The sequence below is a fragment of the Ambystoma mexicanum genome, chromosome 4p (assembly GCF_040938575.1).
Source record: "Ambystoma mexicanum isolate Mex_15411 chromosome 4p, UKY_AmexF1_1, whole genome shotgun sequence".
Classification (NCBI taxonomy): domain Eukaryota; kingdom Metazoa; phylum Chordata; class Amphibia; order Caudata; family Ambystomatidae; genus Ambystoma; species Ambystoma mexicanum.
In genome coordinates this window covers 420,958,669-420,984,241 of record NC_090927.1, presented here as the reverse complement: position 1 = coordinate 420,984,241, position 25,573 = coordinate 420,958,669, and the positions used below count along the sequence as shown (strand labels likewise).

The following is a 25,573-nucleotide window of genomic DNA, read 5'->3' as shown; positions in this document are numbered from 1 at the left end:
AAAGAACACAGTTTAGATAAAAATGTAGAAAGATAAGCCGGTTTTCCAAATATCTACAAACCTAGAATACTGTGACATATTTTCTGTAAATATATTGCATTCTGAGAAGTATCCATTCATTCAATTTACGCTCATGTGTTTCTTGATGTGGTCAAACCTCTGGTTAGAGGGATTGATGGAAGTGAGCTTTTCATGCTGACAGAATGAATAGTACTTGAAATGGTAAACACATATTGCTAACCTCTAAATTATTAGCACACACAAGTATTTAGTACTTTTGGTGTCTAGAAGATATAAGATTACTTGCAGAGCTGTGAGGAGCCACAGGTTCCCTGTTGTGCAGAGTAGCCTAATTTCTACCTAATATTTTCAGTTTCTTACATTTTAAGTGATATGTTTTCTGCTATTTTCGCACTCTGAGGCCTATGAGTGTGTAGCGCTATATAAGAAATACAATATTATTATTATTATTATTATTATTATTATGACAGTATCCTACATGTCACCTGCCTCATTATTAATAGGGCATTGGTAAGCAAAATCATCCGCCATGATTTCTCTCGTGTGTGTATTGTTCAACAACAGGTATCCACAATATATAGAGCACATTGGATATGACGTTTGACTTATTGGATATCTGTATTAGGATACTACCTAAACAGGTGGCTTTTAAATTTAAACAGAGTTATTTTACTCATGTAACTCAATTGTTGTATGGATGACAGATGCTGCTTTCTTCAGCACAATAATGTTGAAGCATAGTGATAGTATATCACAACTTGAACTTCAAAGAGTAATGTAGTGGCCATTTCGTGGAGAGGCTGACCTCCTTCCTCTTGGACTGCCCCTACCAGGTCCAATTTGGTCCCTTTCTCTCTGCCTCCTCTTTCTTTACCTGTGGCATTCCCCAGGGCACTGTCCTCTCACCTTGATTCTTCAACCTCCAATTGGCCCCTTTAGCCCACCTGATCTGTAACTTCTTCTCTAACTTTAAGTGTTATGTGGATAACACTTAGCTTTCCTTCAGGCTCCCCTCAGCCTCCTCTCCTCTCTCGCTCATACCTGACTGTCTAGCTGAGATTCAGGTTTGGTGCGCCTGCAACGATCTCTGCCTTAATGCAGAAAGACGGTGATCTTTCTCACTGGGACCCCTACCCCTGCTTTCCCTCTGTCACTCTGGCTGCCTGCCTTTGGCCCTCGTCATTTGCCTTCCTGCAAGGCAAAGAACCTTGGTGTCATCTTCCACTCCACTCTCTCTTTCTCTCATCACATTTTGGATGTCCCCAGGAAGTCCCACTACCAGCTGCACCTCCTCAAAAGGACTCTTCCCTTTCTCGCATTACCTCAGCAGCTCACTGTCTCCAGAGACCTGGTTCTCTCTAGGCTGGACTACTGCAACAGCCTCTTTCTCAATCTGCCTTCCTCTACTCTCCGCCCTCTGTAACTAATCCTGAACAGGACTGAAAAACTTATCCTTGGCCTCAAATCCAGGAACTGTATCTCTCCAGCCCTGAAATCCTCCACTTGCTCTCGGTGGCTGCAAGTATCAAGTTCAGGACCCTTTGCATTGTTCACAAGGCTTTCTGGGGCCTGGACCTGCACTGCATCCAACGCGCTCTTCCAAAATGCCTTCCTTCTCAAGCCCTTTGCTCAGCTACCTCCAACTCTCTAAGGGTTTGACTCTTCTCCAGGTGGAGAGCGAAGGGTAGAGATCTCTCCTCTGCAGGTGCCTCCCTCTAGAATGGCCTCCCTGCTCCTCTCGAACTTGAGATGGACCACCTGAAGTTCCGGAAGCAGCTCAAAACATGTGTCTTCTCCTCTGCTTCCTCTCTCTCTCTCTCCTGCTGACCTACGTGACCTACTTTTCTGTTGTACCGACTGGTTGTTTGGCTACCCTCACAGTTTCACTGGGTACAAGGCTTTTTCTTGATCAGTCACCCTTGCACTGTCTCCGGGCTTACTACACACATGAGGGCTGTAACTGTAACGTTGAAGTCCCTTGTTCTCCTTGCGATACCCAGAGCCGTGCTGCCCTGGTGGACTTACTCAGATCATTGCTGCCCTGTTTTCCCTTCCCCTCTCCCTTGCACTTCCCTCCTCCCTTTCCCCTTGCATTTCTTGTTCTCACACTTGCACAATTTGAATGACTCAAGGCCTAGTAAGATCCATTGTCTTATCATCCCTCTGTCTTCCCTCCATTCTCTTGTCGCAACTAGAAACACATACAGGTGCGTTATAAATAATTTCTCATATCATATCATATCATATCAAAGGTGTGTGTACTTTTCTTGGTTGTCAAATCTGCCAGAAACTCTGAGAGGGCCTATAGAAGGAAACGTCTAACACCATGTAAAGAAGCAGCCATCTTGAAAGGGACCACACCTTGAAAATGACTTAGTAAATAATGTAATGTGGTCATTAAATCTATGTTCCTGTCACCATCGGAGTGGCCACATACTCATTGTGTCATTTGCTTACTGCTAATATACTTAACAACTTAACAAGGCTGTAGTTAGTGTGCTTCATTCATTAATAATCAAAGAGTGCAATTCAGTTTGTTCATTGAAGGCAAGTTATGTGTTGTTCATGAGAACATTCTCGCAGTAGAGGTTTTCCTGGTTTACCCCACCAGAGACATTTGCTGTACTTGTTCTGCTCAATGCACTCCTCAATCAGTTTTAGACAGATCAGTGACTAATAAGTGGCGCTTTGAAACGCAAAAGTGTGCAGGCTTGTGAAATATATTGATTCAAGTAGCTATAATTTCACAGATAATGTAGAAACTGTGTGTGCACGGATATAGAAATCCTTTAATGAGACAAGGGCCCCTTTCTCAATTAAGATATGAGTTTCTTTCTAGTTTTTTTTTTATTTTTACCAGATATACCCTTTAATCACTGAGAATAACTTTATAGGAAAGTCAGGCTTGTCATCTGACTAGTTTAGAAAAACAGTTTGATCTTAATGTCTTGTCACTGCAGTTGTGATGTTTGAGGCTGTAGGCTGAAAGCAATGCATTGCTACTGAAGGAGTAGTACAATGTGACCGTGTTGAAGTACAACCTCAGGTCGTTGTGGCAGCACAACCTTCATGCTGATGGGTACATGCTTAATGTGACTAGCACAACAGCTGGGTAAGCAGTATTTTTTAAAAGAGCTTTGAATTTCTGGATGCAAAAATAGAAATGTCAGAAAAACCAAGTTGGACTCAAAGACAATTTTGTCGTTCTGTTTTTGCATCTATAAGATTGTTGAAGCCTGAACTTGTGTGACAACTTAGAGATCTCATATTCAAATATATACAGTGCTCATGAACCAGTGTCCTGTCAAAGTGAACAGATAAAATGTGTGAAAAGTAAAAAAAAATCTCTTTGAAAGATCTTATTAGTAGTATGGTGTGGTGTTCAACAAAGGTTGTGAGACTTCACTGGGCCTCATTACGCGGTAGGAGGTAGCCATAGTGCCATTAGCACCATGGCTACCCCTTTACCGCATACCCGGTCCGTGTTCTCAGAATGGGTACTTACCGGGTCATTCCAACCTTGGAGGACCCGGTAAATCCTCATTCTGAGAACCATTCCCCATTCCCATTTCAGCCCCCATAGGGCTCAATGGGAATCGGGAAGTAGCCAATAACGGTACCGCAATTTGCGGTACTGTTATTAGCTCTGAAGTCCCTTAGCGGGGACCGTCCTTAACACCTGGTCAGACCAGGTGTTAAGGAAGGGACCCGCTAAGGGACCTCGGAATATGGAAGTACGGGATTACTGGCACCGGCACCCTTACCGGTGCCGGTAAACCCTTACCTCCTACCTTGTAATGAGGCCCACTGTGTTTTTTCACAACTTGGACTACACTGAGACTCTTTAGCATCTATAAAAAAAACTGATTGGGGATACCTTTCAACCGGATCTGATGACTTCACCAAATAAACTGACCTCTAAGAGCCCCTGTTCCTTCCTGGAGATTTTTCACCATCTACATGTACCTGCTCTGAGACCATGGGCTTCATTATAAGGATGGTGCTCCCGGAATGAAGGGGCCGGTACGGGACCGGCCCCCTCCATTCCTGGGGGCACCGATTACAAGCTTTCCATCGTGGGACCCAGATCGCACACCTGGTAAAACCAGGTGTGCTTTCCGGGTCCCGCGAGGGGAAGAGGAGTCAATAACGGGCCAGATGTAATCTGCCTGTTATTACCACCCTCTCCATTCCCATTGAGCCCAATGGGGGCTCAAATGGGAATGGGGATGGGTTCCTTCAAGGAGGAATTACCGGGTCCTCCTATGTTGGAGTAACCCGGTAAGTCCTCATTGCAGGAACCCGGTAATGGAGCCCGGAACGGAGGCAGCCATGGAGCTGATGGCTCCATGGCTACCTCCATTCTCGTAATGAATCCCCCATCTGATGCATAGATATATGGGCAGCAAGAGATCCGAGATGATGACCGTGACCCACTATCTCTTTGCCCATACAAATAAAAGACATCCTTGGCTAAGTGAAAGACATCACATTCACGTTTAGCTTCCAACTTTGGCTGCGTCTACACAGCATTTTCATTATTATTCATGTATAGGCTATATCTTACAACTTTCCTCCTTCAGTGACCTTTGCTCTGCTGCAAAGAGTATGTAAAAAGGGACCCCTGTTTATTTGTAAGTGCTTGCCAGCTTTCCGTCTAAAGTGTCCCCTTAGCCAGTCCAACCCCCTGAACATTGCAATGATAAAAAAAAGATCGCTGTTACAACCCGTCATTTTATTGACCATTTTTCCTTTATAGCTACAACCAGTAATTGTATTGACAGTGTACTTTGTTGTGCCAATATAATACACCTATCTCAATGACCCTAACACAAATGTCCTAGGTGTAGATATTTTAATCGTAGCTTAACTGTTTTGAATTATGCATTTTGAATCTGGTGTACCCCATTACCTCTTTCAATGCTGAACCTTGATCTCAGCCAGACTACCAAAAGGTGAGCCATCAATACCTTTGAAAGAATGTGGCTATCTCTATTTATGAATTGCTGCGTTGAGATGTTTTGGAGTTGTGGTTATACACAAATAGTATAGACAAGGGGCTCAAGGCCCACCTCATAGGCCCAGACCCAGATGAGGGTACAGAATTGAATGTTTGATGCTCAAAAACATTTTTAAAAATGTTACTGGGACTGCAAATGTTATACACGTTATTCGTACAGGTTTTGCATGCGAGCTGCATGACTATGATACAATCATACCAGCGCTTCTGATAGTTGTCCTGAAGTCCTAAAAGTAGTACAACCCGTTGTGCAGGATCGCATGCTGCCGCACGCCGGGTGTGACATCAACCAGTCTTGGCTTTTATGCTCACGTCATGTTGCTTGTTGGTACTGCTAGGCCCACATTATAAACTACATGAATGCACAATGGCATGTTTAAACCATGGCAGGATGTGCTTAACATGATGAGAGCTCTGCTTCATTATATGTGTGTGAAACACGACTGTGAATGAAGTATCTGCAGAAGAACACATGGGAAGTGGTTTCTTACTAGTTTGAGAATGTTAGCACTCAGCGATGGCTTTGTATTCAGATTGGTGCTATGGGGTTTCATCAGACACAATTCCTGCTTGCTGTGTCACTTGGACCTTCTTTGTGATTTTGTTATAACTTCAATACTTTGTGGCTGACATCTCTTGACCCCCACACTTATCTTTCCTCACGCTCAGACCATATCACTTGCCCCTCACTCCCTGTGCAGCATTTTGTTTTGCCCCCTTAGGTCCACCTGACCACAGCCACTACCCCCTCCCTCTTTACCACCTTAACTTGCCTGCTTGTGTCCACATTCCCCCCTCTGGGCATTTCTCATCTCCTTCTGCCCCCGAAAGCACTCTGGCTCTTGTCCTCCGAATCCACCAATGGAATGATGCTCAGACAATCTGCTAAGCACAACCTGGCCACAACATAATAGTGGTCAGGACACCACTCAGTTACTACGCAGATTACTGGTGTGCCACGCTTCCATCCAACAGAGTGATGTGCAACAAGGGTAAGAATGCAGACTGAGCCTGACAAGTAGCCAGGGGAGGCAAATAAAGAGAGTTCATCCTTTGGGGGTCAGGATCACATATATGTGACCTCTGTGGAAACTGCATGCATATGTTCATATTCTATCAGGGTGCCTTTCTTTCATCCTAACACAGGCAATAAAAAATGAGCACCATTTATTGAGAAAAATATCTGTTAGTCAGAACGTAAAGAACATGTGCTATAACTTCTCAAACTTCAGAAGCATGCAAAAGCAAGCATGGCAATAGAAATAACACATCATCCTTATTTTATGGAGACAGCTGCAAGGATTCTTGGAGTGCGATAAATATCTACGTATGTCCTTACTGTAATGGGATGGGGCGTCTTTGCAAGATTTCCCCTTTTGCTGCCCAGGGCATGCGGACCTCTGAGTACAATAATTGAAACCACAATTGAGAGATAATCAAATTTGCTCATTGCATGATGGAATTACCTCATGTAAATCAACTGAAAGTAGTATTGTCATTTATGCTGTATCCTATTATGCTTCCATTGGTGCCAGTACCTGACTGATTTGGACATGGCTGGTCCCCTTTTCCAATGGCACAGACAGGTTAATGAACACTGGTCTGGAGGGTTGCCCAGAGCATTACCAGTGGTTCAGATTAATTCAAAACGTCCCACCGATCACTTTTGTGGTCACAGTTTGCCTCATTTGTCATTTACCTATGTGAGAGAGGGTATTCCCCGACATGGGTCCCTTGCTCGCTGCGCCATAAGGAATCAAGCTGCACCTCACTGATGAGGCCCAACATGGCCGAAACATGTGTAGGGTTGCTTGTGTTTTTGTATAGAGATGACCTGGCCTAGCAGTTCAGGAAGGGCTGCTCCCATTGGTGGTAGTACCTGACTGATTTGCATATAACTGGATCCCTTTTGCAATGGCGCAGTTAGGCTAAAGAACGGTAGCGTGGAAGATTGTCCAGAGCAGTGGTTCAGTTTAATTCAAAACCTTCCAACCATCTTTTTTTTGGTTTGAGTATCCTAACAAAATGCACAGAGCTTGGCTGAAGAGGAAAGAAATGATAAGGATAACCTGATTGGACAATTAGAGAATAGCAGTTGCACCTGACAGTATTCATTTATCTGTTAGTGCATTCATCGGGTGATGGGAGAACCTCCCGCTTTGGAATGTAGAGTATTTTTATTGATTATCCTAGACTTCATATTTATATCACTATGTGAAAAATGATACTACCTCCAGATAATGCATATGTTACCACGTAGATCTTGTTTAACGAATCATTTGGTATCTAGTTTTAGCCATTTAGATTTTTTTTAACTATGTACTATGGGTTTGTAAGAGCTGTAGCTCATCTATCCCAAAAGTACTTTTATAGGACATACCTACGTTATATGTATGTTAATAAGGCTGTGTTTAAGAACATGAATACATGTAAATATTAGGTCATACAAGGACATGTGTATGCACCATGTCAATGTAATGATTTATGTATGGTGGGTTTTCGATGTCCTGAATGAATTGTAATTTTAATGTACAGTTTTGTGACATATTGTGACATTTTGTCGAATTAATTGACCCTAAATCATGGTTACACCCCTTCTATAGGGTATCTCAGCATTTACGTACATGCGACTCCAGAGCCAAAACCAACACCTTTCAATTTAAAGTATCTTATAAAACCATGGGGGATTTCATTTTGATAAAAAACTTAAAATTCAGACATTTTTATTCTCGCCCAAGGTTTATAACAATTTGTTTCTAACTGAACACACACGAAAAAAAGGCAACACACATTGCAACCTTTCATGGGTTTTCTTCAGGGCTAGGTTATATCAAAAATACAGCATTATATCACACATTTGAACATCACCCCACAAGTGGGAAATGAGAAAGAAGAACATACAAGGGGAAACAAAAAGCAAAAGAAAATTAGAATTAACATTGGCTATGTTGTCATACCCTCTCATGTTTTTTCGTGTACCTCTATTAGGAAACACATGATATCTAAAACTCTTCAGGTCTCAGTTATCTTTGTAATAACCTGAAAATATCATGCCTGCAAACATGCTTAACCTCCCAAATGCCACCTTTATTAGTGATGTTCCACTCTAGATAGGTTAACACCACTTAATCCAGATTCATTGCGTCTAGCTCTGTCACCACCATCACCAAATACCCCTACATTTGGTGTGTACCATATACACTATGAAAAACGTGTTGCACCAATGTTTTAAACGAAAACCATGCCTTTCCTACAAATCAGAATCCTAGGGCCTCATTACACGGTAGGCGGTAAGGGTTTACCGGTACCGGTAAGGGCACCGGTACCGGTAAACCCTTACCGCCTTACTATGAGGTCCCTTTGCGGGACCCGACCTTAACGGCTGGTGTAGACCAGCCGTTAAAGTTGGGACCCGCAAAGGGACCTAGGTGCTAATTACGGTACCACAATTTGCGGTACAGTAATGATCTCCTTCCCCATTCCCATTGAGCCCTATGGGGCAAAAATGGGAATGGGGAAGAGCCATGGAGAAAGGGGGAATTATCGCCCCACCAACTTTGGAATGGGGTGGTAATTCCCCTTTTCTCCATGGTGGTACCGGAATGGTAGCGGCGGCAACCAGGGTGCTAATAGCACCATGGTTTACCGCATAACTTGTAATGAGGCCCTTAGTCTAAACAATCAATAGACCAGCACAGTTGTGTGCTCACCCAGTGTCTAAGTAGAAGGGACCTCTTTCAGGCTCTCTCACTCAGCGTTCCTAGTAGAAGTGGAATGTGGCCATGTAGTGTCTTTTTTTTCATACCAGAAACTGATGTTTGCCGGCAACGTGTGACGTTACATGTTCCCCCATGTGGCACAGCATGGCACATTTGCCGGCAAAGGTAAACAAAGCGCTGATGCCAAAGCACTTGATATGTGTCCAGCCTCTTATGGAAGTGAACAATTGGTGTCTCATGATTATGGCTGATCGTGGAAGTAAAGAAACTGATATTTCTGAAACAATGTTCTTTTCTTTGTTTTTGAATTATGTTTTATATAGTTATTTATATATATGGTATGATATGATAGTTTATTTATATAGCACCTATTCACCATGTGTTTCAAAGTGCTTATATATGTATTTGAAAGCAAAATCCTTTTCCCAACAAGAAAAAAGGAAAAAAACAGGATGCACTCCCAAAAGCGGCAGGAAAATGCTGTAATGGCTTTCAGCAAAGAGGCAGGGAAACTGAAGAATTTCCAAACAAACAAATCCCTTTATTTCAGGTTTGTCACATAAACAAGGTAAAGCAAAAGAACAACGCGTTTTGCAGTGCTCACACCGCCTGATCACGTTAGGATAATAGACATTGGGCCTCATTAGGACTCCGCCGCTAAACCATGGTGCTATTAACACAATGGTCTATGCCGGAGTCCGCCATTTGCCCCATAGGGCTCAATGGGAATGGGGAAGGCGCTAATTACGGTACTGCAAATTGCGCCTTTGTGGACGCTGTACATGAAAAATAAATGCACATGTGATGTCATCAGTGATGTCATCAATGACATTTGTGATGTCATCTTTGATGTCCTGGATGTTACTCTTAGCAGTGCACGGTGGTGGCGCGAGTTATGGTTGCTTAGTTTACCATAACTGGCGAATTTCAGAGGTTTTTCGGTTTTACTTGGAACCATAACGTCCCTGTAACAAAGTTTTTTTCACTAAATTTCATAGGTTTTTAGTAGCGCAACTTAACCATAATGTCCCTTTAACAAAGTTTTTTTCACTGAATTTCATAGGTTTTTAGTAGCCCAACTTAACCATAAAGTTCCTTTAACAAAGTTTTTTCACTGAATATAGATATATAGATAATGTACATTTGCTAAATGTTTACTAGGATGCCCTTAGTTTATATACATATAACATACAACATACTGAACCCCCTACCTGCCCTAGTGGGTCTGATGTCCAGGGACCATGCGTCTGTTCGCGGACGGACTCGGACAAAATCAACACTATCCAAAAACTCAGGGGGTATCTTACATTGTTATATCATCCAAAAAAACACTAAACATTGTCAAAAAGCAGCATTCAATAATTAATGTGAGGTGAAACTGTGTACATAAGACAGTAACTTTACAATTACATAGCATATGCACCATAGTGGAATATACCAAAACACGATAAATATGCCTCCGACAGAATGACCTCACAGAAATTCCACAGCACAAATCAGCAGGACACTGATGCAGCAGTAACAACAAAACTTAGCAAGAAACTAGTGAGTACACTACATTTATTGTATATATGTATAAACTTTCTGTATTACGTACACTATTTTTTTTTTTTGACACAAAAATGTCTAGTACGTTGGAATGGCTGGAAGAAAATTTTCCTCGGGAGGAAATGAGTGAAGACAGTGATATTAATGGTAGATACTACACTTCTTTATATAAACCAAGTAATAACCATTACTTTATGTGTACTTAACAATGTATTTTTTTAACAGACCATACAAACATTAAACATAATATACCAAGAGAGATATTAGAAGATGCTCTGAAACAAATGGAACTAATAATGAATCTGTTAATGAAAAATTGTATTCTTGTAAAACACTTTGTGGAGGATTGTATAAGTGAAAAAATTAAATATCACTGTCCCACATGTACGTGTACCCCCTCCCCATGTCCCACCCAACTATCCCCAAAAATTCCCCAGCAAGAAAAACATTACGATGAGACTTCACTCCCTTCCTCCCCTACCATCCATCATGTCCAAACCCCTAATTCCCCAGTTTTTGTATCCGTTTCTACTTCCTCCTCTCTTACATAATTTGTTTACTTTTATACAATAATACAATATTAAGTGTGTTGTTAGGTATATTCCTCTGTGTCTTATTTTTTTTTAAAAGGCAGTTAGGGTGTCCGTGGACAGCACGACTGTCCGGGATGTCCTCAATTACTCAGAATGGGGGTGTCCTAAGGACACTATACCTGTTTGTAATGTTGGCAATGAAAATGGAGGTGTCCTTAAGGCACACAAGATGTCCGCCTGTCTGCAGCTAACCAAAATGGGGGTGTCCTAAGAACACTATACCTGTTCGCATTGTCCTCAATCAAGATGGAAGTGTCCTTAGGACAGAGAAGATGTCCAACTGTCCGTAATTAACCAAAATGGGGGTGTCCAAAGGACACTATGGGCCTCATTACGACCCAGGCGCTAATGGGTTAATGGCGCCGTAAAAGGCTGCGACGCCATTAACCTATTAGCGCCTAATTATGAGGTCCCTTTGCGGGACCCGACCTTAACAGCTGGTGTAGACCAGCCGTTAAAGTAGGGACCCGCAAACAGACCTTGGTGCTAATTACGGTACCGCAATTTGCAGCACCGTACTTAGTGCCTTCCCCATTCCCATTGAGCCCTATTGGGCAAAAATGGGAATGGGGAAGGGCCATGGAGGAAGGGGGAATTACTGCCCCACCAACCTTATAATGGGGTGGTAATTCCCCCTTTCTCCATGGCGGAGTCAGTAACTTACCGGCATGGACCATGGTGCTAATAGCACCATGGTCTTCCGCCAGGGTCGTAATGAGGCCCTATACCTGTTTGAATTAGCCTTAGTCAAAATGGAGGTGTCCGTAGAACACTAAAGATGTCCGCATACTCATATCTATGCAAAATAAACTGTCCTAAGAACATTCCCCCTGTTCACATTGTCCACAACCAGAATGAATATGTCCATAGAACACATAGCCCGTCCGCCTGTCTTCAAAGTTGTGACGCACATTTGTTTTCTTTGGGGACCTGAACACTGTCCATAGAACACCCACGCGCATGCGTAGCACACCCTTGCCCCTACAAACATTGTACCTGTCTGCAACTGTCCGCCGCATGTGTGTACATTTTTTATTAGTTCAGGGACTGGAACACTGTTCGTAGAACACCTGCACGCATGCTTATACCTGACCCAGCGCACTTGGTGTCCTACGGACAGCCGTCCCATTCACCAATGTGTCCTCGACGTCATCATGTGACCGCACCCGCGAACACTGTCCATGCCCCCAGACAGGTAAAAGTGTTTTTCAGCAATCCAAGGTATTTTCCTGGGAAAGTTCACCCTTGCACATGTCGCACACTATGTCCCTGGTGATCTGCATACTTTTGTAGAATTTGTTAAGCCCGTTCTTGGTGTTCGAAGTGTCCAGGAACAGCGCAGGTGTCTGCGGACACATCAAAAAATTGGAGCACAGGGAATTAAAATTTAAATAGTGTGGCCCATTTACCCTTTGAGGTTGGCTCTGAAAAAAGCCTTTTTTAAAAAAACATTTTGCAGATGTTTCAGAAACACCTTTTATTTTGTATTTTTTGGGTTTTCTTTTTCCTCATTTTCCTCCAGAAATCTTCAGATTTGCTTCTCCAAAGCAACCCTTAGGTTCCAAAACAGCATGGCATTTCCCAAAACAGATAACAACATGTCATCTTCCTTAAAGTAATCAACAAGACCAGACTCAATGTTGTCATTGTTGCAAACGAACGTGCCAGCTCTAGTCATAAAAGCAAACATGCCTCAGTTGATTAAGCACCTACCAACATTTTGCGGAGGACAAAAAACAGAACTATTGTCCCATATTCAATTGGTATCAAACCAGAAAAAATAATATTGGCATTAGGAAGTAGTTTCATTACTGCCTGAACCAAGCTTTGCAGATCTTGCAACAAAGTAAGGGCACTGACATAGCCCAAATGCAAAGCACCACAGTGCAGAACAACCACATGTGGACTATTATACCTATCCATATCCTGACAAACTTCTAGAATTTCCTGCAAATTGAAACCAGGCACAGTGCACCACACCACCTCCACTCCTTTTGTGTCAAAATGGTTAGCCACATTCCTAGATTTAGCATACTGCTCCAAACCATTCACAAGCACCACCACCTTGACTTTCTCCACCTCCACCATCTTCACTACACACAGCCTCTCTCAAAATGAAGCAGAACCTCAACACCTGATTGGCTGAGCCTCAAAATACACTCCCATTTCATACTCTGGAGCCCCGGATGTTGCATATCCTATCTGCGAACAGCTGCGCTGTCCGCGGAGCACGTAAGTAATACTGGGGAAGCCCTTCTACCCTATCCACTTCACTCTCCGCGCAATTCCCTCATTGGATACTGTTAAGCAGTCACACAACTATCCATCAATCGCATGCAAGACCGCTACATCTAACTCCATCTTCACAATTCAGCACTTGAGATGTACTGTTGATCACTCCAAATACAATTGCACTGTGACTGCAAACCACCTACAGCAACTACTAGTCAACATTTCTACTTGCAGATTCATGCACATCCACATGCATGAACACCAACTACAGGTATGAATATTTTTCGCACAGTACATCATACATGCCAACATTCTGACACACCTGGGAGGGACAATTCCTCTGAAAAATTGGGAGACAACATTTGTGTCATAAAAATGCATTGGGCAAAGGTGTATTTTCGACGGAAGAACATGAAAAATAATATTGTTCACAGAAAAATCAGGAGTCTCCCACCGAAATAGGGAGGATTGGCATGTATGGTACATGTACATCTCTTGTATAAATGCATATAAACAGAGTAACTCCCACTTACCCTGTGTAACCTGTAAAACAAGCTTACTCTCATTTCTCCCATCTGCTATGATCAAGTGTCACTTAGAAAGTTGTCTGCTCGCCAAATTTTTATTTACCCATATTATTAACTGCAATGTGCAAACTGTTATTTTCTTCATTCATTCTATCATTTTTAAACCCACTGCCACGTATTTAACCGCATTTCAACCGTGATAGCATTTAATGCATGGTAGTGCATAAAATGTATATATAATTTCCTTTCTATACATTCTGCACATTTCAGATACATTCTATCATTTCAACTTCCTTTACAAATGACTATATTAGTAATCACACACAACACACACAGCTATCTAACAAAGTGTCATTTCATGTTAAAAGATGGGAGAAATAACAGTATAATTATGGAAAAAAGGCTTTCTAGTGTGTTATAAAATTACACGCGGCCAGGATGAGTACATGCATCTTTATTTATGCACACAGATAGCCAATATCATTTGAAAGGCTCCCAACTGAAACAACACCAGTGCCTCTACAACTGTTCTTCCAATCTACACCGCTCTCTCATTCCAGCTGGTTGCCCATTCCGTTCTAGATTTCACAACAGGATTCAACTAGCACAGGTGCAGTCATATCTATCACATCATCTACAACTATGTACAGTGTTGTAAAGCAAGACATAAAACATCTCGCTCCTTCCCTTCAGTCTGCAACACAAGCACCCGGTCCTCCTTACAACCATTACTTTATTTCAGACACTCCCATCTTCAAGCATGACAGAATAACCCAGTACTTAGTAATCACCTACTGAGTAATAAGCTGCTGACCCCATCAAATCCTTATGATTTATTTCCCAGACCTTCCCAAATACATCCATTGCATACTTTTTCATACAGTTCCTGCCATTTCCCCTGTAAAAATAGCAAACCATACACATATTTCTTCTATCTCCTAATATCCAATACCACTGCCTTACAAGGCCAAGTGTGCACTGTGTGCTTACTATTGTACTAATTTCTAAAACACATTCCACTAATAGATTCTAAATAAAATATACAAAATGCACATAGGCAAAGAAAGTGCATGTACATGCTATGCACAGTTATCAGAAAGCACTACTACTGCAAAAATAAAGAAATCATGTCTACATTAACAACAGTGCTATTAACACACTTATTTACTAACTTCTTTCTTTCACAATTGCAGTGAAGACCACTCTCCTGAAAAGCAGCAGCATCTGAAGTATGAACGAGATCTCTACTCGGTCCGTCGATAAAAGTAATTGCAATACTGCCATAATGTTCTAACTGTCACTCAAACAATGTAGAATTCTAGTATTCTATAGATCAAACAATTGTATTAACCCTGCAACATTAGATTCAGTATTAGTGCTTCCCCTCACCAGCTCCATACTTTCTATTGCAATCTGAACACCAGTATATTAACACACAAATACAAGAATAGCCTTCCCAACCTGATGTAGCAGCCCATTGCACAATCACACACCTCTACATATATCCTTACCATCATACTCAGACACTAATGCCCAAAGCACACATACTCTGCACAAGATCCCAAAGAACACTTTCTTTTTTCTCCAACAGCTCCCAAAGCATGCCTACCAAAAAGCAACTCCTTAGAAAGCAACGCAAAATCAAACTAAAACTCTCCAAAATAAGCATCCACCTCTAGCAGAATTTGTACAAAAAGTTCAAACAAAACAGCTAATACAGTCATTGGCCCGCATTACGACCCCGGCGTTAACCAATGGCGCTATTAGCACCATGGTTAACGCCGGTAACTTACCGAATCCGCCATGGTGAAATGGGGAATAACCACCCCATTCCAAGGTTGGCGGGGCGGTAATTCCCCATTTACCATTGGCCCTTCCCCATTCCCATTTTTGCCCCATAGGAATGGGGAAGGCAGTAATTACGATATCGCAAATTGCGGTATCGTAATTAGCTTCAAGGTCCCTTTGCGGGTCCCTACCTTAATGGCTGGTCCAGGCCAGACGTTAAGGTTGGGAGCCGCAAAGGAACCTCGTAGTAAGGCATTAAGGGGTTAATGGTGCCACAACCTTTTACGGCGCCGTTAATCCCTTATGCCTGGGTCGTAATGACCCCCATTAAGCAAAACAAAACCAGCTTCTAGTATAGAAACTTTGCCTCCTCTTTCAAAATGTATAACGAAACAGAACATGATTAACAAGACTGCAGCTACCACTAGTGCTAATACTGCACCTATAAATCTTGATGTAGCGGCAAGTAAGCATACCAAAAAATTATTTTACAAAAAACGTTCCACCACAGAGTCCTTCAGAACCTTATAAAAACAGGAGAGAAATCACACACAACCCTTAAAACCTTCTGTTGAAAATTAATCCTAGAAGCTCTCATAGACAGTGCAATCCTTCTCAAAAGAAAATTATTTATTTTAGTTTTAAACAAAATGAAACCACTAACAAAACAAGGTACTAAAATACAAAAAAACTTCTCAATAAACGGAATACCAACAAAGATAAGTTCACAAACATCTTTGGAGGTGAATGGAGCCACACCACGGTGCACAGAACCATATTTCAATGAAGAAGCATACAAACAAAAGCAAATAAACCCAATTGCCATACATAGCAGTGGACAAGGGTATGAAACACTTAATAATACCATATGGAACAAGAAACACTGCTCACCCAAATATCCCCAGAAAACTCACCTGTCCATTCCACTGATCCAATACGCCCAGTCTACAAATGGACGTGCACATCAAGGTGTAACATTGCCAAAAAATCTTTCAAATCTTTAAGCCAGTTCATCAATCAGTATGTGAAAGGCAAAAACAAATTCAAAATTAAACTACTACAAAATTTGGATCCCTGTCCAGTGCGCAAATACACAGGACTACAAGGACATTCATTAGCCTGCATTTGTGGACCTATTTGCAAAAGCAGTTTCCACCATGTGAAAATGAAATCAAAACATCATTGAACTTTAAGAAATCTGGTCCATAAACTGTACTATGCCAAAAGTCCTGCTTTAGCACTAGCCATTTTAAATAACAATATTCTACATGGTACTGCCAAACAACTACTCGAAGAAATAGAGCATATCCAGAGGAAATATTTTGGAATTGAAAGGCACTTACAAGATGCAATAGATTTATAACTGAGTAGCTACAACTGTACAGATGGCAACCTTCTTTTACACACATACAAAAAAGAAATATTAAAGTATAAAAGTACATCTTCTGAAGTACCAAACCATGTGTTTGTTTGTTGCTGCAGGACTTTTTTAATAAAAATATCACAAAAACTATAGACATAATGTAAAAAATAGAAGACAATGAAGATTCCAAATGGTTCGAATTAGCTCTCTATCTTATAGCAGAAAACAAATACGAGATTACTGACCCCTTAATACTTTGCAGTTACTGCACTGCAAAACTTGACAACAACCAAACATCTTCACATGCTATGACAAATAACTTGGAATTATTACCAAAACCGATGCAACAACTCAACTTATATGAGAGCATCATAATTCAAACAGTACACCCATTTCAAGCAATACGCCTTCAACCAAAAACAGCAAAACTACCTCCCTCTGAATTAGTGAAAGGCATTTGTGGTAAAGTAGTTTATTTGCCATTAGATCTCAAAGGAAACATACACACTCTGGGAGTGCAACGTCCAATAGCTCAATCTTTAATTATCTTAGTAAATGGCATACCTACAAAAGACAAAATAAATTGACACCAACTTGTGGACTTACATAACGTTAGAGAAGCCTTACAATATCTAAAAGACAACAATGAATACTACAGAGAAATTAATATTGAAAAAAACCCTGAAGGAAACCACTGAAATAATTCATGAGTCATCAGAAACTGGTGAATTTGAACTTCTAGATCCTGAGACATAATCCAATATTTTAGACCATTATACAATTCACCGATTACACTCTAAAGATGCCATAGATGATGCACTGGAAACATACCAAATGCGACAAGCCAAAGGATCTCCAATCAGCATATCGAAAAAAAGTATAGAAGCGCGTGCCTTTCCTCTACTGTTTCCTACTGGCAAAGGAGGAAGGTACGATGATAGACACACACAAATAACAGCATCAGAATACAGCTCTTTACGAACGTATTCTGAAGACCACAGATTCCGACAAAACATGTAATACATATTCAACCTTCTTTTTGAAAGTGAATAAGCAACTCTATGCTACAGAGTTGCACACACATTTAAATCACGTACCCATTTTCAAAATATTTCAGCTACGGAATTACTACAAAAAGTGCAAGAAAAAGATCAGATTTTACAGTCATGCATTACAAATCATCTTTTAGAAAACACGTGTGGTACAAAAGAATACTGGTCTGACGTTACAGAGATGTACGCTGTATGATAAGAAACCTTGGCCCACCCACTTGCTTTGTGACATTTGCAGGCCGATTCATGGAATTAATGTGCGCTGAAAATTCCTGCGCAAGCGTGCGAAACCATGCGAATCACAGTGCAAGTGTGAAAATCGCAGCAAAACCCGCGCACATTGATTCATGGAAGTCCGTGCGCGAGTAAAATCTGGGATGTGCGCTGAAAATCTGCGTGGCGCACGCCGGTGCACAGGTCATCTAACGGTGTGCGCTACGGCCACAGCAAAAGCGCACATAGCGCGGCGCACATAGCAAAAGTAGGCATAACAGGGGGCATGACAAGCGGAATGGGGAACAACGTGTGAAAATGTGGGCGTCACGGGGGAAGTACAGGAGGCAAGTGCGCGGAACGCCCACACGCTCGCCTACAACACGTATTCATGGAATCGAATAGGGCAAACCAGCGCACGGGCGAAGACGCGCACAGGCCTAAACACGTCCGCCACACAAAGGCAGGCGGTATCGTCCCTGCGCATGAAAAAAATGTGCGCCAAAATGTGCGCTAACAAAACGCACGTATATACAGCTCTGATGATTGTCCCATACTGTGGCCGTCTAGGACAAATAACGTGAAAAGGGGTACGCAACAAACACGAACACCCGCTGTGTCAAAAATAGTGTGTGCGTGTATTTCAGGGTGCGCGGGAAGTTTCACACGCGATTGGCCCTGTGCGAGTGGGGTGCGTGTATTCCTGGGGTTCGCGTGAAGTTTCACACGCGATTGGCCTGGGTACGTGTAAATCTGGGGTGTGCGGGAAGTTTCACACGCGATTGGCTTTGGGCAAGCGGGGTACGTGTATTTCGGGGGTGCGCAGGAAGTTTCACACATGACAGGGGAGTCCTACACGTGAATTGGCAGTGTGGGTCCTCCCAGGAGTTCCCTCTACACGCTCCACAGCCCCTGCAGGCAGCCCACACCACAGGGGACTACCCTGCACCCCTGGTCATGTCCCGCAGGCAGCCCATCCACCATGGGCATGCCCCCCAGCCAAGTCACATGTCAGCTTGCACTACTGATCACCAACGGATGACCCCCTCCACCCCCACCCCCCAGCAGTGCAGGGCACCTGCCAGCAGGCCCCCACTCATGCCCCACTCATGTCCCCTTGCACCCCCAGCAGTGCAGGGCACCTGCCAGCAGGCCCCCACTCATGTCCCCTTGTACACCCACCCCCAGCACTGAGGGGCACCTGCCAACAGGCCCCCACTCATGTCCCCTTGCACCCCCACCCCCCAGCAGTGCAGGGCACCTGCCAGCAGACCCCCACTCATGTCCCCTTGCACCCTCACCCCCCAGCAGTGCATGGCACCTGCCAGCAGGCCCCCACTCATGTCCCCTTGCACCCCCACCCCCCAGTAGTGCAGGGCACCTGCCAGAAGGCCCCCACTCATGTCCCACTCATGTCCCCTTGCACCCCCACCCCCCAGCAGTGCAGGGCACCTGCCAGCAGGCCCCCACTCATGTCCCCTTGCAAACCCACCCCCCAGCACTGAGGGGCACCTGCCAGCAGGCCCCCCACTCATGTCCCACTCATGTCCCCTTGTACCCCCACCCCCCAGCAGTGCAGTGCAGGGCACCTGCCAGCAGGCCCCCACTCATGTCCCACTCATGTCCCCTTGCACCCCCACCCACAGCAGTGCAGGGCACCTGCCAGCAGGCCCCCACTCATGTTCCACTCATGTCCCCTTACACCCCCATCCACCAGCAGTGCAGGGCACCTGCCAGCAGGCCCCCACTCATGTCCCCTTGCACACCCACCCCCCAGCACTGAGGGGCACCTGCCAACAGGCCCCCACTCATGTCCCACTCATGTCCCTTTGCACCCCCACCCCCCAGCAGTGCAGGGCACCTGCCAACAGGCCCCCACTCATGTCCCACTCATGTCCCTTTGCACCCCCACCCCCCAGCAGTGCAGGGCACCTGCCAGCAGGCCCCCACTCATGTCCCCTTGCACCCCCACCCCCAGCACTGAGGGGCACCTGCCAGCAGGCCCCCACTCATGTCCCCTTGCACCCACACCCCCCAGCACTGAGGGGCACCTGCCAGCAGGCCCCCACTCATGTCCCACTCATATCCCCTTGCACCCCCACCCCCCAGCAGTGCAGGGCACCTGCCAGCAGGCCCCCACTCATGTCCCCTTGCACACCCACCCCCCAGCAGTAAAGTGGCGATCTCATGAGACAAACCAAAAGTCAGCTATGTACATCAACACATGTCCGCCACACGAAGGCAGACGGTAGCATCCCTGCGCATTAAAAAATGTGCGCTAACAAAAAGCCTGTATATACAGCTCTGATGAATGTCCCATACTGTGGCCCTCTAGGACAAATGACGTGCAAAGGGGTACGCGACAAACACGGACACCCGCTGTGTCAAAAATAGCGTGTATTTCGGGGGTGCGCGGGAAGTTTCACACGTGATTGTGCCTGGGCGAGCGGGGTACGTGTACTTCAGGATGCTCGCAGGAAGTTTTACACGCGATTGTGTCTGGGCGAGCAGGGTACGTGTATTTCAGGGGCTCGCGGGAAGTTTTACATGCGATTGGGCCAGGGTGAGCGGGGTACGTGTATTACTGGGGTGGGCGGGGAAGTACAGGAGGCAAATGCGCGGAACGCCCACATGCACGCACCAAAAAAGACATGCTAATCCGGAAACACGTACGCCAATAGGAAGCAGGCGTACGTGGACCCGCACAGCATAAAAGTGCACGCAAACAACAAGCAAGCTCAGACGCCAGGATGAACATACCGTTCCTAGCAGCAGCGGTCGTGGGATACTGCAGGAGGAGGATAGTCAGGTCCAGAATTTTCACACCCAGAACCAGCCTTTTTGGCATGCCTGATGACCAGGTGTATGAGAGGTACAGGTTTCCACCTCACATAATACTCAACCTGGTCAGTGAGTGGGAGGATGACCTCACATCACCCTCTGCTCCCAAGCACTCAGCCCCCTGTAGAAGGTCCTCAATGTACTGCTCTTTTTGGCCACCAGATTATTTCAGTGGACAAGTGCCATAGTGGGGGGGGGTGTCACAGGCCACGCAGTCACGCTGCCTACACCAGGTCTTGGCCATCATGACTGCACACCCATCAGTCCGCAGGCACATATACCTGCCCAGAACACCTGCAGAAAGGCAGGCTGCCGTCCAGGATTTCTATGGGGTGGCACAATTCCCCAGAGTCCTAGGTGCCATTGATTGCACCAATGTGGCTCTACGTCCCCCCAGGGCATCAGAGCACATCTATAGAAACCGCAAGCACTGGCATTCCATCAACGTCCAGGTAGTATGTGATGCTAAGGGAATCATCACATCAGTACATGCCAACTATCCAGGGTCCCCCCACAACAGTTTCATTTACAGAATGTCAACCCTAAACCGGGACCTAGAAGCTGGGCGGCATGGCGATACATGTCTGCTCGTTGAGTATAAATGCCACAGCACATGCATGCATGCCAGATACTGAGTAATGTCACAACCCTACTAATGATACCCCTCACCACCTCCCCAGGGGACAGTGCCTACTCTCTGAACACCCACATGATGACGCAAATTCAGAACCCCACCACGCCACCCGAGGTAAGACACAACACAGCCCATATTGCAACCCGGGGCATAGTGGAGCGCACATTCAGAGTGCTCAAGTCACGCTTTCGCTCCCTTGACCGTTCTGGCGGGCAGCTGTTACACGCTCCCCCAGTAGTGTGCAGGATCATAGTGGCAGTATGTGTTCTGCACAATGTTGCAACACGCCGGGGCCTGCCGGTGGACATGGTGCTGCCCCCACATCCCCAACCACATGCACGCCCGCTGCGCATGGGAGGGGAAAGGGCATGGGGTGAGGCAGCCCGTACGCAGCTGGTGGCTAATTACTTCACTTAGAATCACACCCCTGTGGAGTGCACACAGCCATGCCACATACCAGCTGACAATCGATGATGACACAAGGGATAGTGAACTGTCACAACCATACCAGCCTGAGATTGGTCACCTGGAAGTGTCACAATGTGTGCATCCCTACCTACAGAAACACCACCAATGCTGTGTCATGAAAAGACACATATGCTGCTAAATGCATTACCCCCTTGCAAAATCCAACATGTGAATAGTGCCATGTCACCCAACCCCTCCCCAGCACCACCACCCAAAACACCATGGCATGTCATGCTATGTGAGAGCAAACAAAGCAATCCCGAAAACCTGACACAAGTGTCACAAAGTACAGTGTCCATAATGGAAACTGGCCACACACAATATGCTCCCAGTAATATTGAACTAACAACACACATGACTAAATACTTACCGACAATACAATGCAGCTACACAAGCTCAAACATAACTAAAACATGACAGTACTAAGTTAAAGTAGTCGTAGTCTTACAACCTGAATATGCCACCACATCGCCCCCTTCCATCTGTAGTCTTGCAGGCTTCAAAACTTGTCTGTGTACTGAATACAACATGAACTACATCTCCAAAGTAAACGGCCTTGTGAAGACATGAGGAATGAACCTGCAAATTCAGAGAGAGACATGGAAGCAGAAGCATACATAATTCCAACATGCAGTGCACAATACAACAACAATATACACAAGGAATGTCTACACAGTATTGACTACAGACTGCCCACACAGCTCATGGGAGCCCAACATCACTGTGTACATCACTGTCACTTGGTCACACCCTTTGCAAGCCCATGGAAACGGGAAGCAGGAGCGGTGTGTGTCTCACGAACCCAAGCATCGAACCCAAACTCAGGACAAGCCTGCATGTGCCCAGCCGGAATACAGTGGATGCCCACGGGAGCCTCACAAGGAAACACACTGTTAAAAAATAATAAAAAATAAAAAATTAAAAAATTAAAAAAGCAAAAATCAAATATCAAAAATGGCCATGTGGGGGCAGGGGGGGGCACCCAGGAGGTCCGAGGACAGGGTGCGCACCAACAGCCGTCTGTGTGGATGTTGGGAAAAAAAAACACCTCCATGGGCTCATGGCCTGCACGGCTATGCCAATGTGGGAGAACTGATGCTGTCGCTCTCATTAACCTCTGCTGCTGCCACAGGAGGTGATGGTGCTATGGGAGGCAGCCCACGCAAAGCCCTGGTATGGTCCTCCATGGCAGCAAGCATGCGGGTGTGGAAGGTCTCGTTCTGGAGGATTATAGTGCGGAGATCCCCATGCAGCACCTGACTTGATGCCCGCATCTCCTCCCGCGTTGCCTGCATCTCAGCTGAGAGCGAAAGTGTGAGCCTCTCCAGCTGCTGTTCTGTCCTCAAGTTAGTGGAAGTCTCAAGGTCAACAAGAGTCTCCCTGAGGTGATGGAGTTCTACCCTCAGGGCTTCCCTGTGGCCCTGGGACTCTATTGATATCGATTGGCGTAGTCTCCAGTGCCGCCCGTCTGTCCCTGTTGGACACCAACATGTCCTCCCTGCGTGATTGGTAAATGGAGTCTGTTGCCTGCTGTAGTAGCTCCATCTGCCTTTCAGGGGGGACAATGGAAGTGGCCACCCTCTCCATTGCTTGAGCCATCATCTCAATTGATGCTGCCTGTTGGGTTGCCATACCGCCATACCGTAAATGGATTGTTCCCATGCGGTATTGCCTGGTGGCGTACGGCCACCGCGTCGGCGGGCACCACACCTGTTTGGGGCAAGGCGATCTGCGCCTTGCTGTGCCGGCACTGCCTGAGGCTGCAGGACTGCATTCCCCCTCTGATCTGCTGGCCCAGGAACAGGATCAGATGTTGTGGAGTGTGACCCTGCACCCGTAACCGCCAAAGGCTGACTAACCAACACTGACATCCCCTTAGAGGGTTCTACCCCTGGTGCAGGTTGGTTGGACAGAACAGAACCCCTTCCAGAAACACTTACCCGCAACGCCACATAGGTCTCATCATCCGAATCAACACCTGAATAGAGGTCTGGGGAGGTGCACCCAGAGACACCCCTGGACACAATCATCTGCAGCAAGAGTGGGTCCACACCCACCACCACACCACGTCCACCACTGGTGGCCGGTTGTGCCTCAGGTTCCTCCTGGGTCTGCACCATCTCCTCAACCTCAACAGCATCAAGTGCTTCATCCCCTGCAAAAACATGAAAGACAAAAAATGGAAACAGGCATTAGCACCATAGCACACAAATAGGCCTGACAAGCTACAGAACCAGTACATGATTTACACATGTCCCACATGACTGTAACCCTCCCATGCATGCACTGTCACAGAGTTGGAAGGGGAGGCAAAAGTCTGACACTGATGACACCAAGATGGAAGAGCAACACATTTGCTGCATGCTGGGTAGCACTGCCATCATACATTGGCCTGTGAGTGGCATGTCCTATACACATAAATGACACATGCCATCACACAGATGGCATGTACCATAGCCATGGTACATTCCACAAGTACATCCATATGTCAGTGAATGAGTACTGTCACCCATCCATGTGAGATGGACATGAAGAGATGAAAAATGCCACATAATGTGAAAAGATATGCCATGTGCCACACACTGCAACACATCCAGTGTACAAAAATACAGTGATTGCAGGGTCATGTACACATCAATGGTTGTGCACTTCAACATGACAGGAAACAACTAGCATGTTCCACATTCAAACAGGCCCAAAAACATCATGTGATCAGGACAATACTCATTCAGCCTGAATGGTCAAATCATTCAACTACCAAGGTAACACATGTGGGCCAATGTGGGGTTCATCAATGACAGAAGCATGTCGCATATGTCACAATAGGGCTGAGGAATGTGTTGCAAAAGTGGGAGAATTGAAACAATCAGCTTGAAAGAACAATGACAAATACAAACAATGTTGTTGCATGATGCCACCTCAAGGGCAACTGCCGTAATGTTGCGCTAAATTACTACTGTGGGCAGAAGGGAGAGTGTCACACCCAAATTCAAGGCCGCAGAATGTTTTGGATGAAGCACATGGGTGACCCATACTACTCAGTCACACACACCCTCACCTGGCACTCAATCAGAACCTGTCACCCAAACAACATACACATGCATTACACACACGCATGGGCACTCATCGGACAACGTATCATAATCGGGTAGTTCTCCAACACCCCGGATCTGTTCCTCTGTGATGAAGGTCCCAGCAACAGACTCATGTTCAGTGAGTTAGTTGTCCTCTTGTGGAGACCCACCGCCAGTCACCAGAGTAGAGGCATGACTTGAGGCCACCGCTTGTAGCAATCATCAACTGAGCGCCTCACAAATCCAAGGACACTTATGTGGTTGGCGATGGTCTGCCAGTGTGCCTCACATTGACCAGGTGTGGTCTTGGACCCTGCAGTCACCACCATTTCGTGGCTATGTTGAAACACATAGCTCACAAGTGCATTAAGTTCCGAATCATTGAAGCAAGGCTTCCTTGAGGTACCGGAGTGTGTAGCCGTGCCTGGGGTCTCAGCCTGTTGTGCCAGAGCACCCTTCTTCCTCTTTTTAGAAGGTGGA

General features: G+C 45.2%; 1 long non-coding RNA gene across 1 annotated transcript in view; it reads left to right on the top strand.

The window, feature by feature from the left end:
* The window catches only part of LOC138452590 (uncharacterized), a 349,488-nt gene that overhangs the window by 200,876 nt on the left and 123,039 nt on the right, over positions 1–25,573 (top strand). The window lies entirely within an intron of this gene.